Genomic DNA, 13,732 nt, shown 5'->3' with positions numbered 1-13,732 from the left:
AACAGAATGTCCCTCTCAATTAGGACTCTCCTAGCTAGAGTCCTAACAGTTTTACATGAATGTCCCTCTCAATTAGGATTCTCCAAGCTAGAGTCCTAACAGACCCGCCCTCTTCAATTCAGCCTTGTCCTCGAGGCTGATGATTCATGAATTTTGGGAATTTGATCTTCAAGTCGTCATAGTTCTCCCAAGTGGCATCTTCTATTGGTAGGTTCGCCCACTGTATTAGTACTTCATTAGTGGGTCGTCGTCATCGAGTTACGATCCGTCGATCAATAATGGCACTTGGCTGGGTCTGGAGTTCTCTTTGGGTAGTCATATTTGGTGGGTGGCTTTGGGCTGTCTCCAAGCACCTATTTAAAACTTTCGTCTGGCTGTTGGTTTGTGGGTGATATGTCGTACTCCTTTTCAATTTAGTACCCTGCATATGGAATAACTTTTTCCAAAATCTGCTCTTGAAGATGCAAGTAGAATTTGTCACAAGCACAATGCGTCCCTTATAGCATAATTTTTTTGAGTCCCGATTGTAATGACCCACAGAGCTTGGTGCTTCCTCTAATTTTTTTTTGTATTTTAATGGTCTCCGAATCTTCCTGCCATTCCATCATAATATCCTCAAGGAAGTCGCTGGTTGGAAGTAAAACGACAGAAAATTCAGCTTGCTCAGGTAGCTGCGAAAGCGCATCTGCAACAATATTCTCTTTCCACCTTTTGTAAGTTATTTCATAATCAAATCTAAGAAGTTTTGTTACCCATTTTTGCTACTCGGGGGAAGATATCTTCTGCTCCAAGAGATATTTTAGACTTTTATGGTCGGTCTTGATTTTAAAGTATCGCCTGATCAAGTACGATCTCCACCTCGTTGTTGCATGCATAATGGCGAGCATCTCCTTATCATATGTTAACATGTTTTGATAGGGGGGAGACAATGTCTTACTAATGTATATGAGTGGTCGACCATCTTGCATGAGAATGTCTCCCATTCTGTCTCCAGATGCATCGGCCTTAATGATGAAGGGTCGGTTGAAATATGGTAGCGCTAGCACCGGCGTCGTCGTTATGGCTGCCTTAAGTTTGTCGAAGGCGGTGGAGGCTCTGTCCGACCATTAGAATACATCTTTTCCCAGTAAGGAAGTAAGTGGTGCACTGATCTTTCCATAGTTTTTCACGAACTTACGGTAGTAGCCTGTTAAACCCAAAAAGCCATGTAGCAATTTTATGTTCCTTGGGGTAGGCCAGTTTTGCATTGCTTCAATTTTGAAGGGGTCCACTATCACACCTTCCTCTGATATGATATGCCCAAGATATTTCACCTTTTGTTGAAGAAAGTAAAAATTCGTAGTGGCCGTTGTGTGTTCGAAAGGTGATTTTCGGTATGACTTCTTCATACACTCGTATTTGATAATACCCGGATCGAAGGTCCAACTTTGTGAAGATTTATGCTCCCTTTCATCTAGCATTTCATCTGCTATTGGAATAAGGTATTTGTTCTTGATGGTTATGCCATTGAGAGCTCGGTAATGAACGCATATTCACTATGTTCTGTCCTTCTTGTGTACAAGTAGCACCGGTGAAAAGTAGAGGTTGCAACTTGGCCGAATAACTCCTGTTTCAAGCATCTCTTTTAAAATCCTTTCTATTTCATCATTCTAGATATATGGATATCGATATGGCTGAGTATTTGCTGGAGATTTGACTGAAAAAATTATTATACAATGATCATGCCGACGAGTAAGAGGTAGGTTGTGCGGCTCGTCAAATATATCTGAAAATTCAGCAAGCAAAGGAAATAGGTTTGGAACTTCAAATTCTATTGGCTCTCCTTTAATTTGTTGCTTAAGTTGTACCAAAAAGCCCCTGCATGCTTTATGCAAAACCTTCTCCATTTGTTGTGTGCAAATCATCGTTAGTCGCCCTCACGTTTCCCAAGCAGTATCACCTGTTTCTTCTTACTGTAAAATTTTATAAATAGTTGCATAAAATTCCAAGAAATATCACCTAATGTCATCAACCATTTAATTCTAAGTATGGCCTCATGATTATCAAGAGGGAGGAGGAAGAAATCTGTAATTATCTCTTGGTCCTACAGCAAAAGTTTCACTTGCGGGCACCTATGATCACACTTCAAAATCCATCCGTTGGCGACCTTAACGACAAACCTACTGCAATTCTCAATAAGTAAGTTCATATGGATAGCAATCTTACTGTTTAGGAAGTTATTAGTGCTGCCCATGTCGATGAGAATAGTGATCGGTTGTTGTTTGAGAAGGCCTCCAACTTTCATCGTTTGCGGGTTTGAGTAGCCAGCTAGTGTATGTACCGTAACTTCGGTCGGTTGTGGCTCTTCTTTTGCATCTTTTTCTTCATTTTCGAGGCTCTCTTCTGAATGTTCAATGAACTCTTCTTCTATTGGTTCTATCATAAGAAGTCCTCCTTTACTACAGCGATGCTCACGACTCCACGGCTCGTCACATTGCCAACATAACCCCTTTGCATATCGCTCCCGAAGCTCTTCTCTTGTTAACCTCTTTGGTGTAGGGACTTGGTCAATAGTAGGGGGGGCTGAGGGCTTCAATATTACTTGTTGAGGAGCGACCCTAGTCCTCCGAGCTTCATGGTTCAATTGCTCCTCTTGATGTCGTGCGAAAGAGATGGCTACCATAAGCGTATACGGTTGTCGCGCTTTAACTTCTCTTCGGATCTTCAGCTTCATGCCCTCAATGAAGGTCCTCAATAGCTATTTTTTAGACCAATCATGAGTTTGATTATATAACCTTTAAAACCTGGTTTTGTACTCCTGAATGGTGGAAGTTTGTCGGATCTTTGCTAGTTGTCCATCAATATTCTCGTAATCGGTTGGTCTGAAGCGAATCAGCAGTCCTTCTTTGAATTGTTGCCATAAAAGGACTTGACACAAGAGTGTCTAATTTGCTACAATCTGCTCATATGGATCATACTGATAATATGATATTTTTTTCAGCAAACAATATTGCTACATAATCTTCAACTCAGCCTACTCAGATAAGACAGCTTATCAGCATATTCTTTTTTTTGGTAAGTAAAAGTAAATTGATTATGTGTAAAGTTTCTACAAATAGCTTTATCTATACAAGTCATAGACAAAGCCAAGTAACTCATAGAGTGCGAATGCGATAGTTATGACTACACATGCTGTAGACTATAACTACCTGTGGGTACATTATTTGGCATCATTCCCAAGATCTTTAGCTAATAGCAAAATTAAATTTGATAAAAATATCTGTTTCTCTTCGGGTGAAGTGCTCGGTTTTGAGATCATGCTCCATACAGGATCTTGAGTCTCTAATAATCTCTTTCAAGAGCTGAGCATTGTTTGTGTGTTGACATTCAAAGATTCTACTACATCTCTCCTTCCACTTCCACCAAATAGCGCATCTGAAAGTAACCTTTGCCAGTTGTGTAAGAGGCCCTTTTCTTAAGAAACATTGCCTGAGGTCGCCTAGTTCTTGGTGCAAGTTTGGTTGCGGCAGTCTACTGAGTTCAAATCGCTGGAGAATCTCCTTCCATATCCATTTTGTATAATCACAAGCAAAATAGAGGTGGTCAACAGTTTCTTCTTGTTGCAAACAAAGGGAGCATCGGTTAACATGATAGATACCTCTTATTTTCATATTGTCTATTGTAGGTAGTTTATTGAGAAGGGCCTGCCATGTACATAAGGAGTGTCTTTGTGATCCCGGTCGATCCCATGTCCAACTGCTTGGGACCCACTTGTTATTTCTTTGCCTAATTTGATTCCATACAGATGTTGCACTAAATTTGCCATTGTCATGAGGCCAAATAAGTATATCTGAAGAGTTGTTTCTGATTGGAATAGCTATGATAGTCGGCCAAAGTGATAACATTTCGGGAGAAATAGAATTCGGGAGACACCAGGTACCATTAGAAATGAACTCGGAAACCTTCCAAGATCTTTTCGTATTCTGTTGTCATATAATTGAAATATACTCTTCCCATTCACCCAAGGATCGTACCATATATTAGTACTAGTTCCAAAAAAGATTGCATAAGAAATGTGTTTGAATAGCCAATTCCTTGCCTTTAAAATTCCTTTCCAAGCTGCAGAGTGGTATGTTCATCAGCATATTCCCAGCACAAAGGAATACATTAATGGAGTTGGTTGGCAGTTGTAAAGCTGTATCATGATGCTTTTCTTCATGGCTAAGGAATTCATTAATGGAATTGGTTGGCAGCTTTAAAGCACTTAATTTAAAAAATTCCTATGCATGAATGGTTGTTTCTTACACTAGTATTTATTTTGTGGTTTAGGGCTTAGAAAGGATTTTAGAAACTGATGATGTCTGGGCAGAAGCTCTCTTAGAGAACCCCCTTAAACTCTATATCTCTTGGATGCGTCCTTGAGTGGTGATGTAATATCCCTCGCTTTTAAAAATTATTAATAAAGATTTATATGTAAATTGGAGGACCTATATGTAAATATAGAAATTACAAGGACTAAACTGCTAAGTTGCAAAAAAAAAGAAAAAAAAAAGGGAAAACCGAAAATTCGGTATTATCCCACCGCCTCCCACGCACTCTGTTTCTTCTAGAAACAGAGAGAGCGGTGGGGCGTGAGGAGAAGAAGGAGAGTGGTAGAAGAAGAAGAAGAAGAAGAAGAAGAAGAGGGAAAAGAAGAGAGGAGGAAGAAGAGGGAGTAGAGAAGAAGAAGAAGAAGAAGAAGAAGAAGAAGAAGAAGAGGAGGTGGCTGCAGCGAGGGCTGCAGCGAGGAGCTGTGGGGCGTGGGGAGAAGAAGAGAGGAAGAAGAGGGAGAAGAGGGAGAAGAGAAGAAGAAGAAGAAGAAGAAGAAGAAGAAGAAGAAGAAGAGAGGAGGATAGCTGCGGCAAGGCTGCAGCGAGGAGGTGTGTGTCTTTGGGTAGGAAAAGGGAAGAGGAGAAGAAGAGAAGGAGAAGAAGAGGGAAAAGAGAGGCAGCTGCAGCAGCCAGGGCTGCAGCACCTCTGTTTCCCGCAGGTGGAAACAGAGGAGAGGATGTGTGGGGGCGTTGAGGATGAAAAGGGAAGAAGAAGAAGAAGAAGAAGAAGAAGAAGAAGATAGCTGCGGCAAGGCTGCAGCGAGGAGATGTGTGGCCTTGGGGAGGAAAAGGGAAGAGGGGAAGAGGAGAAGAAGAAGAAGAGGAAGAGAAAGAGGGGTGATACCTCTGTTTCCTGCAGAGGAAACAGAGGAGAGGGTGTGTGTGACGCCGGGGAAGAAGGGGCTGCAGCTGCGGCGATGGCAGCTGCAGCTGGAAGAGAAGAAGAAGAGGAAGATGAGCAGGGGAGGAGGGAGAGGTTGCGGCCGTGGCTGCGGCCGCGACTGCAGCAGTTGCAGCGGGGAGAGAAGAAGAAGAAAGGAAGGAGAAGGAAGAGGAGAAGGGAAAGAAGTAGCTGCGGCTGCGGTTGTGGCAGCTGCAGCTATGGCAGGGAAAGAGGAAGAGAAAAAGGAAAGGAAGAAGAAGAGAAAGGGAAGGAGAGGAAGAAGAGAGGAAGAGGAGAAGGGGCTGCGGCTGCGGCGATGGCAGCTGCAGCTGTGGCAGGGAAAGAGAAAAAGGAAAGGAAGAAGAAGAGAAAGGGAAGGAGAGGAAGAAGAGAGGAAGAGGAGAAGGGGCTGCGGCTGCGGCGATGGCAGCTGCAGCTGTGGCTGGGAAAGAAGAGAAGGAAAGGAAGAAGAAGAGAAAGGGAAGGAGGGGAAGGAGAGAGGAAGAGGAGAAGGGGTGGCAGCTGCGGCAGTGGCAGCTGCAGTTGGAAGAGAAGTAGGAGAGGAAATAGAGTAGCAGAGGAAGAAGAGGCTGCGGTTGTGGTGGCTGCGGCCATGGCTGCGACTGCGACTGCGGCAGTTGCAGCCGGGAAAGAAAGGAAAGGAAAGGGGGGAAAAAAAAGGGGCTGCGGACGGGATTGCGGCCGCAGCGGCAGCGACTGCGTATGCAGCAGTTATGTCTGTGAGAGAAGGGAGGAAGGAAGGTAGTGCGGTGGAAGGGGCTGCGATTGTAGCAGCGGCAACGGCGGCGGCTGTGGCAGCTGCGTTTGGGAAAGAAAAAGAAGGAATGAGAGTAAGAGAGAGCAGGTGACTGTGCCTCGATGTTCGACACGTGATGTAGTTGCGAAGAAAGGAAGAAAACGGGAGCACAAAACGAAACAGAGAGAGGACACGGAGAAAAAGTAGAAGGATTTGGGCTGGCACCTTCTTTGGATCTTCGGATCGAAATCTTTGAAAGGCAAGTTTTCTGATTCTTCCTATTGCAAGTTTCCCGCTTGTTTCAATCCTTTATATTGCAAGTTTCCTGATCGTTTCTCCTATAATTGCTCTGATATGTCTTATTGCAAGTATCCTGATCTTCCTCACTGCCATTTTTATCTCTACATTTGCTTGATTATGAGGAACTTTGAATTGTACTAGCCTTGCATTTGTTATATCTCCTGTTTACATGTAACGATTCGAATCTGTGCAACTTTTGAGATTCTGATCTTTTGATACCGAACTGTCTATAAGACTTTGTGGAAACTCTGATTTGTTCAAAACTGATTTCATTGGAAACTAGACTCGTAGACCTTTCTTTGATATATGGATTGAAAGATCTGAAATCCAAACACCTGCCCAGTTATCTGTTGAATCTGACATTATGAATTCTGCCAACAGAGATTTTGTTCTATGACTCTTGCTTACCAAATTATTTGTAACTCTCTCTGTTGGACAGTTCAATTCATATGAAGTCTGTCTTATCTGAAAGTATTATCCAATGATTATTTCTGAGTAAATTGGAGCACGATTGATAGTTTGAATCATTTGTTCAATGTGCCTTTTGTATTCTGCCAGAAATCGAGCTTTGGTCGATTTCTCATATTCTGGTTTCATTCCTTTGGAAATTGATATCCTTTAGCCTTCTTATTCAATTGAGCTTTATATTACTACTTTGAATTCTTGTATGCTCTTGTCCTTAAAATTATTGCATTCTTGAAAACTGTTGTGTAACGTTTATGCTATATCGTATTGACTCATATAGGCACATGTATATCCTATTGTTCCGCATTTGCTCCCGATATGTGCCTATTCCAGTTCATTCATTTTGACAATGAATTTATCTAACCTTCTTATTTGAATTGAGCCATATTTGATTGTTTGGAATCCTTGAATGCTCTTGCTTTCATTTCGTTTCCAAATCTGAATACATTTGTGAGAGATTTGTTCCTTGCATCATATTTGACTCGTAAAGGCACATGTACGTTTGTTGTTCCGCGTGTGCTTCCGATATATGCTATTTATTGTTCGTACTGCCCTTTTGTACTCTGGTGTGTGGGATTGTCCGGACCTTTGCCAGAAATGGTAAAGGGTTTGCGCTATTTGCCCGCTTTGTGGGGTCCCGTTATGTGGGATATTTTGGACCTTTGCCAGAAATGGTAAAGGGTATGCGCTTGTTGCCCGCTTTGAGGGTATGTGATTAGAGCCTGCGATGCTCTGCCGGCCCCCTTTGACTTCACCTAGACGTGGGTGGATGGAGCTCCCAGACGTGGGAGACTTTTGTCAGGTGGTCATTCAGAAATGGATGAATCACATTCTGACTGAGATCCCACTACACCTTCTGTATGTTTGATATGATATCCAGAGCTTTGGTTATGTGTTTCTGTACATGCTTTGGATAAGATTGATATGTTTGCAACGTCAAAGACGACGTTTGAGCTTCTGTACGATATTTGTTTTCGATATGCTCTGAAATGCTTCATTCACTGATGATATGCTTCGAAATGTTCCATATGCCGTTGATATGCTCCGGAACATTTCATATGCCATTGATATGCTCCAATTACTCTGTGCTCCATTTGCTATGAACTTATATGTTCTGAAATGTCCTATCTGCCATTGATATGTTCCAATTACTCTGTGCTCCATTTGCTATGAACTGATATGTTCTGAAATGTCCTATCTGCCATTGATATGTTCTAATTACTCTGTGCTCCATTTGCTATGAACAGATATGTTCTGAAATGTCCTATCTGCCATTGATATGCTCCAATTACTCTGTGCTCCATTTGCTATGAACAGATATGTTCTGAAATGTCCTATCTGCCATTGATATGTTCCAATTACTCTGTGCTCCATTTGTTATGAACAGATATGTTCTGAAATGTCCTATCTGCCATTGATATGTTCCAATTACTCTATGCCCCATTCGTTATGGATCAAATATGTTTTTGAATGACATGATACGTATGATTTGGTATCTATTGAGATGGTATCCTTGAGAATTCTTGTATTCTGCCTTGCATTATGATACCTTACTCGTTTGAAACCGTTCCTTTTGTTCTGAATATGCTTTGTCACTTGCTGAGCCGTTTTTGGCTCACTCCGTTGTTATATAAATCTTTCAGGTCAGCTTGTCACTCTTCGAGATGTTTGATTTGGGCTGAGGCAGTGGATAGCTATTCAGAATAATGGGCAAGTCTGGTTGGTTATTACGATATTGTTGCATAAGTATGTCTTGTATGTAATGAAATGTTGTCGATGAACCGAAATGGATATACTGTGTCAAAGTGTTAGGAGATCTCTCTTATTTGGAATTTCTGAATGTTAAGCCTAATTTATAATGATATGAACTTGTGGTGAATAGTTGGAGTTCTGATTGTATAAATTATTTAGCTTGTGGATTTATAAATGTTGTTCATGTTTGTCAAGTTGGCTTGGGTTGCCATAAATGTGAATTATCGAGTGATGTGATATATGATTATAAACTGCACAGGTTTTATGGATGTGAATATGAATAGAATGTTTTCAGTGTCCTCAAACGTTAGTTTGGATCCTGGATTGGTCTGTGACGAAGATTTTAAAAAAATCATGGATATTTTGAGGGGCGTGACAGGTGAGTCTTTTATTTTCTAGTTCTGTATACTTGTTTAATTTCCATTGGCTGGTGAACTTTCTGTATCCCATTGCGATTTTAAACTTGGTGGTGAGCTACTTTTCATTTTTATCTAAGTTGCTTCGTTAGTGCTTCTAGTATCAGTTCTTCCTTGTCTACTGTGACATTTTTCTATCTGAACAAATATTCCATCGGTGTTATTTGGAAATCCATTCTGCATTTTTACACTCCCCGGTATCAGTTTGGTATCAGAGCTATAGGCTATAGATCATGGCAAGGCGGAATAGAAAAGATATAGTTGGTGAAGGTGGCGACCATGAAAATGACACTGAATCGTTGAGGCCGTAGCTACAAAAATTGCTGCGTAGCCTACAAGAAAAAAATGAAATAATTAACGAACTTCAAAGTAGACACAACCAGCATGAAAATGACGCTCGAGAGTTTACTTCTGATGATGAAACCCCTAATCTTCCAAGGGATTCGAGAAGATGTCGGAGAATAAATGAAGTCCAAGACGAGTGGCAGAATAAATATAATCCCAGATTTGATATTCCAGAATTTGAAGGGAAAATAAATGTTGATGACTTTATCGATTGGCTTAATACAGTAGAAAGAATCTTCTATTTTCATGAACCACAAGAACAAAAGAAGGTCAAACTTGTGGCACTCAAACTCAAGCGGAATGCATCTTTTTGGTGGGAAAATCTGAAGAAACAAAGAGAACGTGAGCGGAAGAGTAAGATCGTTACATAGGAGAAAATGAAAAGGGAGCTAAAGAGAAAATATTTACCTGATAATTATAGACAAGAGATCTTTCTCAAAATACATGATTTCAAGCAAAAAGATCTTAGTGTGGAGGAGTACACTATAGAATTTGATAATTTGATGTTAAAAGGAGAGCTTGTAGAATCGGAAGAGCAAACAATTGTAAGATACTTAGGAGGTCTGAAGTATGAGATTGCTAAAGTTGTTCAGCTACAGCCATATTGGTCTTTAAATGATGTGAGCAAGCTGGCATTGAAAGTTGAAAAGCAACAGAAGTTTGAAAAGAGTTTTCGGTATGGCTCAAAAGAAGGCTACACGAAAGGAGGAAGTTCCAAGCCTACTATCCAAAGCAAGGTGATATCGAAGGTGCAAGAAAAGGGTGAAGAGTCTGCTGACAATAAAAAAACACCTAATTCTTCTACCCCAAGTGGCCGAAAATGCTTCAAATGACATGGTTTTGGGCATATTGCTTCGGATTGTCCAAATAGGAGGATTGTAACTTTGGTTGAAGATCATAGTGATGGAGGCGAAGATGAAGCTGACGACGAACCAAAATACGATGATGATGAGGAAGAGATTACTTATGCTGATCATGGTTTGTCTATTATATTACAACGTAGTTTACAAGTGTCATATGTGGCCGACGATGAATGTTGGGTGAGAAAAAATGTGTTTCACACTAAATGCACTTCTCTTGGCAAAGTATGTTTGGTGATCATCGACAGCGGCAGCTTTGAGAATGTTATATCTTTAGAGATGCTGCAGAAGCTAAAGTTGGATACCATCCCTCATCCATATCCGTACCAGTTATGTTGGCTGCAAAAAGGAAATGACATCAATGTAACTAAAAGATGTTTAGTTTCATTTTCTATTGGCAAGTATTATAAAGATGAAGTATGGTATGATGTTGCTCCTATGGATGCTTGTCACTTGCTATTGGGAAGACCTTGGCATTATGATAGAAGGGTGTTGTATGACGGCTAAAAACATACTTATTCTTTTAAGGTGAATGAAAAGAAGATTATTTTAGCTCCATTACAACCATCTGAAATCATTACACTAAAGAAGAAAGTTAACGCTTTTATGTCGTATGGTGAATGCAAAGGTGAATTAGACAAGGGTGGTCATGTTATGGCTTTACTAGTAGTAGAAGAAAATGAACAACACAAGGAGACACCAGAAATCATGAAACAAATCTTGGAAGAGTTTGAAGATGTTATACCAGAAGAGTTTCCACATGGCCTTCCACCCTTGAGAGATATCCAGCATCACATTGATCTTATTCCGGGGGATGTTCTACCTAATAAGGCAGCATATAGAATGAGTCCCAAGGAGCATGAAGAACTTCAAAGGCAAGTTGATGAATTGGTTAAAAAAGGGTTAATCCGGGAGAGCATGAGTCCTTGTGCGGTTCCTGCCTTGTTAGTGCCTAAGAAAGATGGTTCTTGGAGAATGTGCATGGACAGTCGCACCATCAACAAAATTACAGTGGACTATCGCTTTCCTATTCCAAGGTTAGATGATTTACTTGATCAATTGTGTGGTGCTTGTATTTTCTCAAAAATTGATTTGAGGAGTGGTTATCATCAAATAAGAATGAGGCCCGGAGATGAGTGGAAAACAACATTTAAAACTAGAGAAGGCTTATATGAATGGTTAGTTATGCCATTTAGGCTATCTAATGCTCCTAGTACCTTCATGAGATTTATGAATCACATACTTAAGCCATGCATTGGAATATTTGTTGTAGTTTATTTTGATGATATATTGGTGTACAGCAAGAGTGAAGAGGAGCTTATGAATTATCTGAAAGAGATATTTTTGAGGCATCAAAAGCTTTATGCTAATCTAAAGAAGTGTGATTTCTTTACTTCTAGTGTGGTGTTTCTGGGGTATGTTGTTTCAAAAAAGGGAATCATGATGGATCAAAGTAAGGTAGAGGCTATTCTCAGTTGGCCAACACCTGCTTCGTTGCATGATGTGAGGAGTTTCCATGGCTTAACTTCGTTTTACAGAAGATTTATCAAGGGTTTCAGCTCTATTGTCGCTCCAATCACCGAATGTTTGAAATGTGATAAATTCAAATGGACTAGTGAGGCTAACGATGCTTTTGAGCTTTTGAAAAGAAAGGTTACTGAAACTCCTATCTTAGTTCTACCAAATTTTGACAATGTGTTTGAAGTTGAATGTGATGCATCTAATGTGGGAATTGGTGTTGTTTTGAGTCAAGACGGAAAGCCCATTGCATTTTTTAGTGAAAAGCTGAATGATACGAGAAAGAAATTCTCTACTTATGATAAGGAGTTTTATGCGATTTATCGAGCTTTGTCTCATTGGAGTCAATATCTTCTTGCCAAGCCATTTGTTCTGTATTCTGATCATGAAGCATTAAAGTTCATTAATCACCAGCAAAAGTTAAACAAGAGGCATGCAGCTTAGGTGGAGTTTTTACAATCTTATAACTTTACAATCAAGCACAAATCTAGTGTTCAAAATGTAATTGCTGACGCATTGAGCAGAAAGCATTCTTTATTATCAGCAATGGAAGTCAAAGTAGTTGGATTCGAAACATTCAAAGATCTATATGAGAATGATGTGGATTTCGGCTCGATATGGCAGAATTGTAAATCAGGTTCCTTTCAACAATTTTTTATCTTTGATGGATTTCTTTTTCGAGCTAATGCTTTATGTGTTCCATCTTGTTCTTTGAGACAAGTAATTCTAGCTGAAGCTCATGGTGGTGTTTTGGGAGGACATTTCGGTAGGGACAAGACTCTGGCTCTTGTTCAATCAAATTTCTATTGGCCTTAAATGTTTAGAGATGTGGATAGACATGTGAAGCAATGCCGATTGTGTCATTTGGCAAAAATAAGAACTCAAAATTCTGGTTTGTACACTCCATTGCCAGTGCCTAATGCTCCCTAGGAGGATGTGAGTCTTGATTTCATTTTGGAAGTGCCAAGAACTCAAAGGAACAATGATTCTATCATGGTTGTTGTTGACAGATTTTCAAAAATGTCTCACTTTGTTCCATGCAATACATCAAATGATGCATCTCATATTGCTGATTTATATTTTAAGGAGATTGTTAAATTGCATGGTATTCCAAGAACTATGGTGTCTGATCGAGATTCAAAATTTGTTAGTTATTTTTGGAGAACTCTTTGGAGGAAGCTGGGTACTTCTTTGAATTTCAGTAGCTCGCATCATCCATAAACCGATGGGCAAACTGAGGTAACAAACTGAAGCTTGGGAAATTTACTTAGAAGCTATGTTGGCAAGAATATTAAGCAATGGGATGTCATTCTTCCACAAATTGAGTTTGCTTATAATCGTTCTATGCATCATAGTATTGGTAAGAGTCCTTTTAAGGTAGTTTATGGTGCTAATCCTATTGGTCCTTTGGACTTAATCCCTCATTCTACAACAAAGCAATTTAGTGGAGATGCTGATGAAAGAGCTAAGCAGATAAAGAAGCTACATGAGGGTGTGAAAGCAACCATTGAGAAACAAAATGAGAGGTACATGCAAGCTGCTAACAAATAAAAAAAACTTTTGGAGTTTAATGCAGGTGATTTGGTTTGGATTCATCTAAGGAAGGAGAGGTTTCCGCCGGGAAAATTTGGAAAACTGAAACCTAAGGCTGATGGTCCATTCAAGGTGCTTAAGAGAATTGGCAAAAATGCTTATGAGATTGAGCTACCTAAAGATTATGGAGTATCCCCAACATTTAATGTGGCTGACTTAAGTCCTTTTTATAATCATGATGACGAAACAAACAAGAACTTGAGGACAAGTCTTTTTCAACCAGGGGAGATTGACACAGGAGTGTCTAATTTGCTACAATCTGCTCATATGGATCATTTTTTTTTGGTAAGTAAAAGTAAATTGATTATGTGTAAAGTTTCTACAAATAGCTTTATCTATACAAGTCATAGACAAAGCCAAGTAACTCATAGAGTGTGAATGCGATAGTTATGACTACACATGCTATAGACTATAACTATCTGTGGGTATATTATTTGGCATCATTCCCAAGATCTTTAGCTAATAGCAAAATTAAATTTGATAAAAATATCTTT

At 40.0% G+C, this 13,732-nt stretch overlaps 1 long non-coding RNA gene across 1 annotated transcript; it reads left to right on the top strand.

Moving 5' to 3' along the window:
• The first annotated feature begins 4,297 nt into the window (after window positions 1-4,297).
• On the top strand, window positions 4,298-8,700 carry LOC135625929 (uncharacterized). The gene is made up of 2 exons (XR_010492207.1): window positions 4,298-6,248; window positions 8,398-8,700. It is a non-coding gene; the product is annotated as an uncharacterized LOC135625929 (long non-coding RNA).
• The last annotated feature ends 5,032 nt before the right edge of the window (window positions 8,701-13,732 follow it).

This window comes from Musa acuminata, chromosome BXJ2-10, assembly GCF_036884655.1.
Source record: "Musa acuminata AAA Group cultivar baxijiao chromosome BXJ2-10, Cavendish_Baxijiao_AAA, whole genome shotgun sequence".
Classification (NCBI taxonomy): domain Eukaryota; kingdom Viridiplantae; phylum Streptophyta; class Magnoliopsida; order Zingiberales; family Musaceae; genus Musa; species Musa acuminata.
This window is presented reverse-complemented; position numbering and strand designations above follow the sequence as displayed.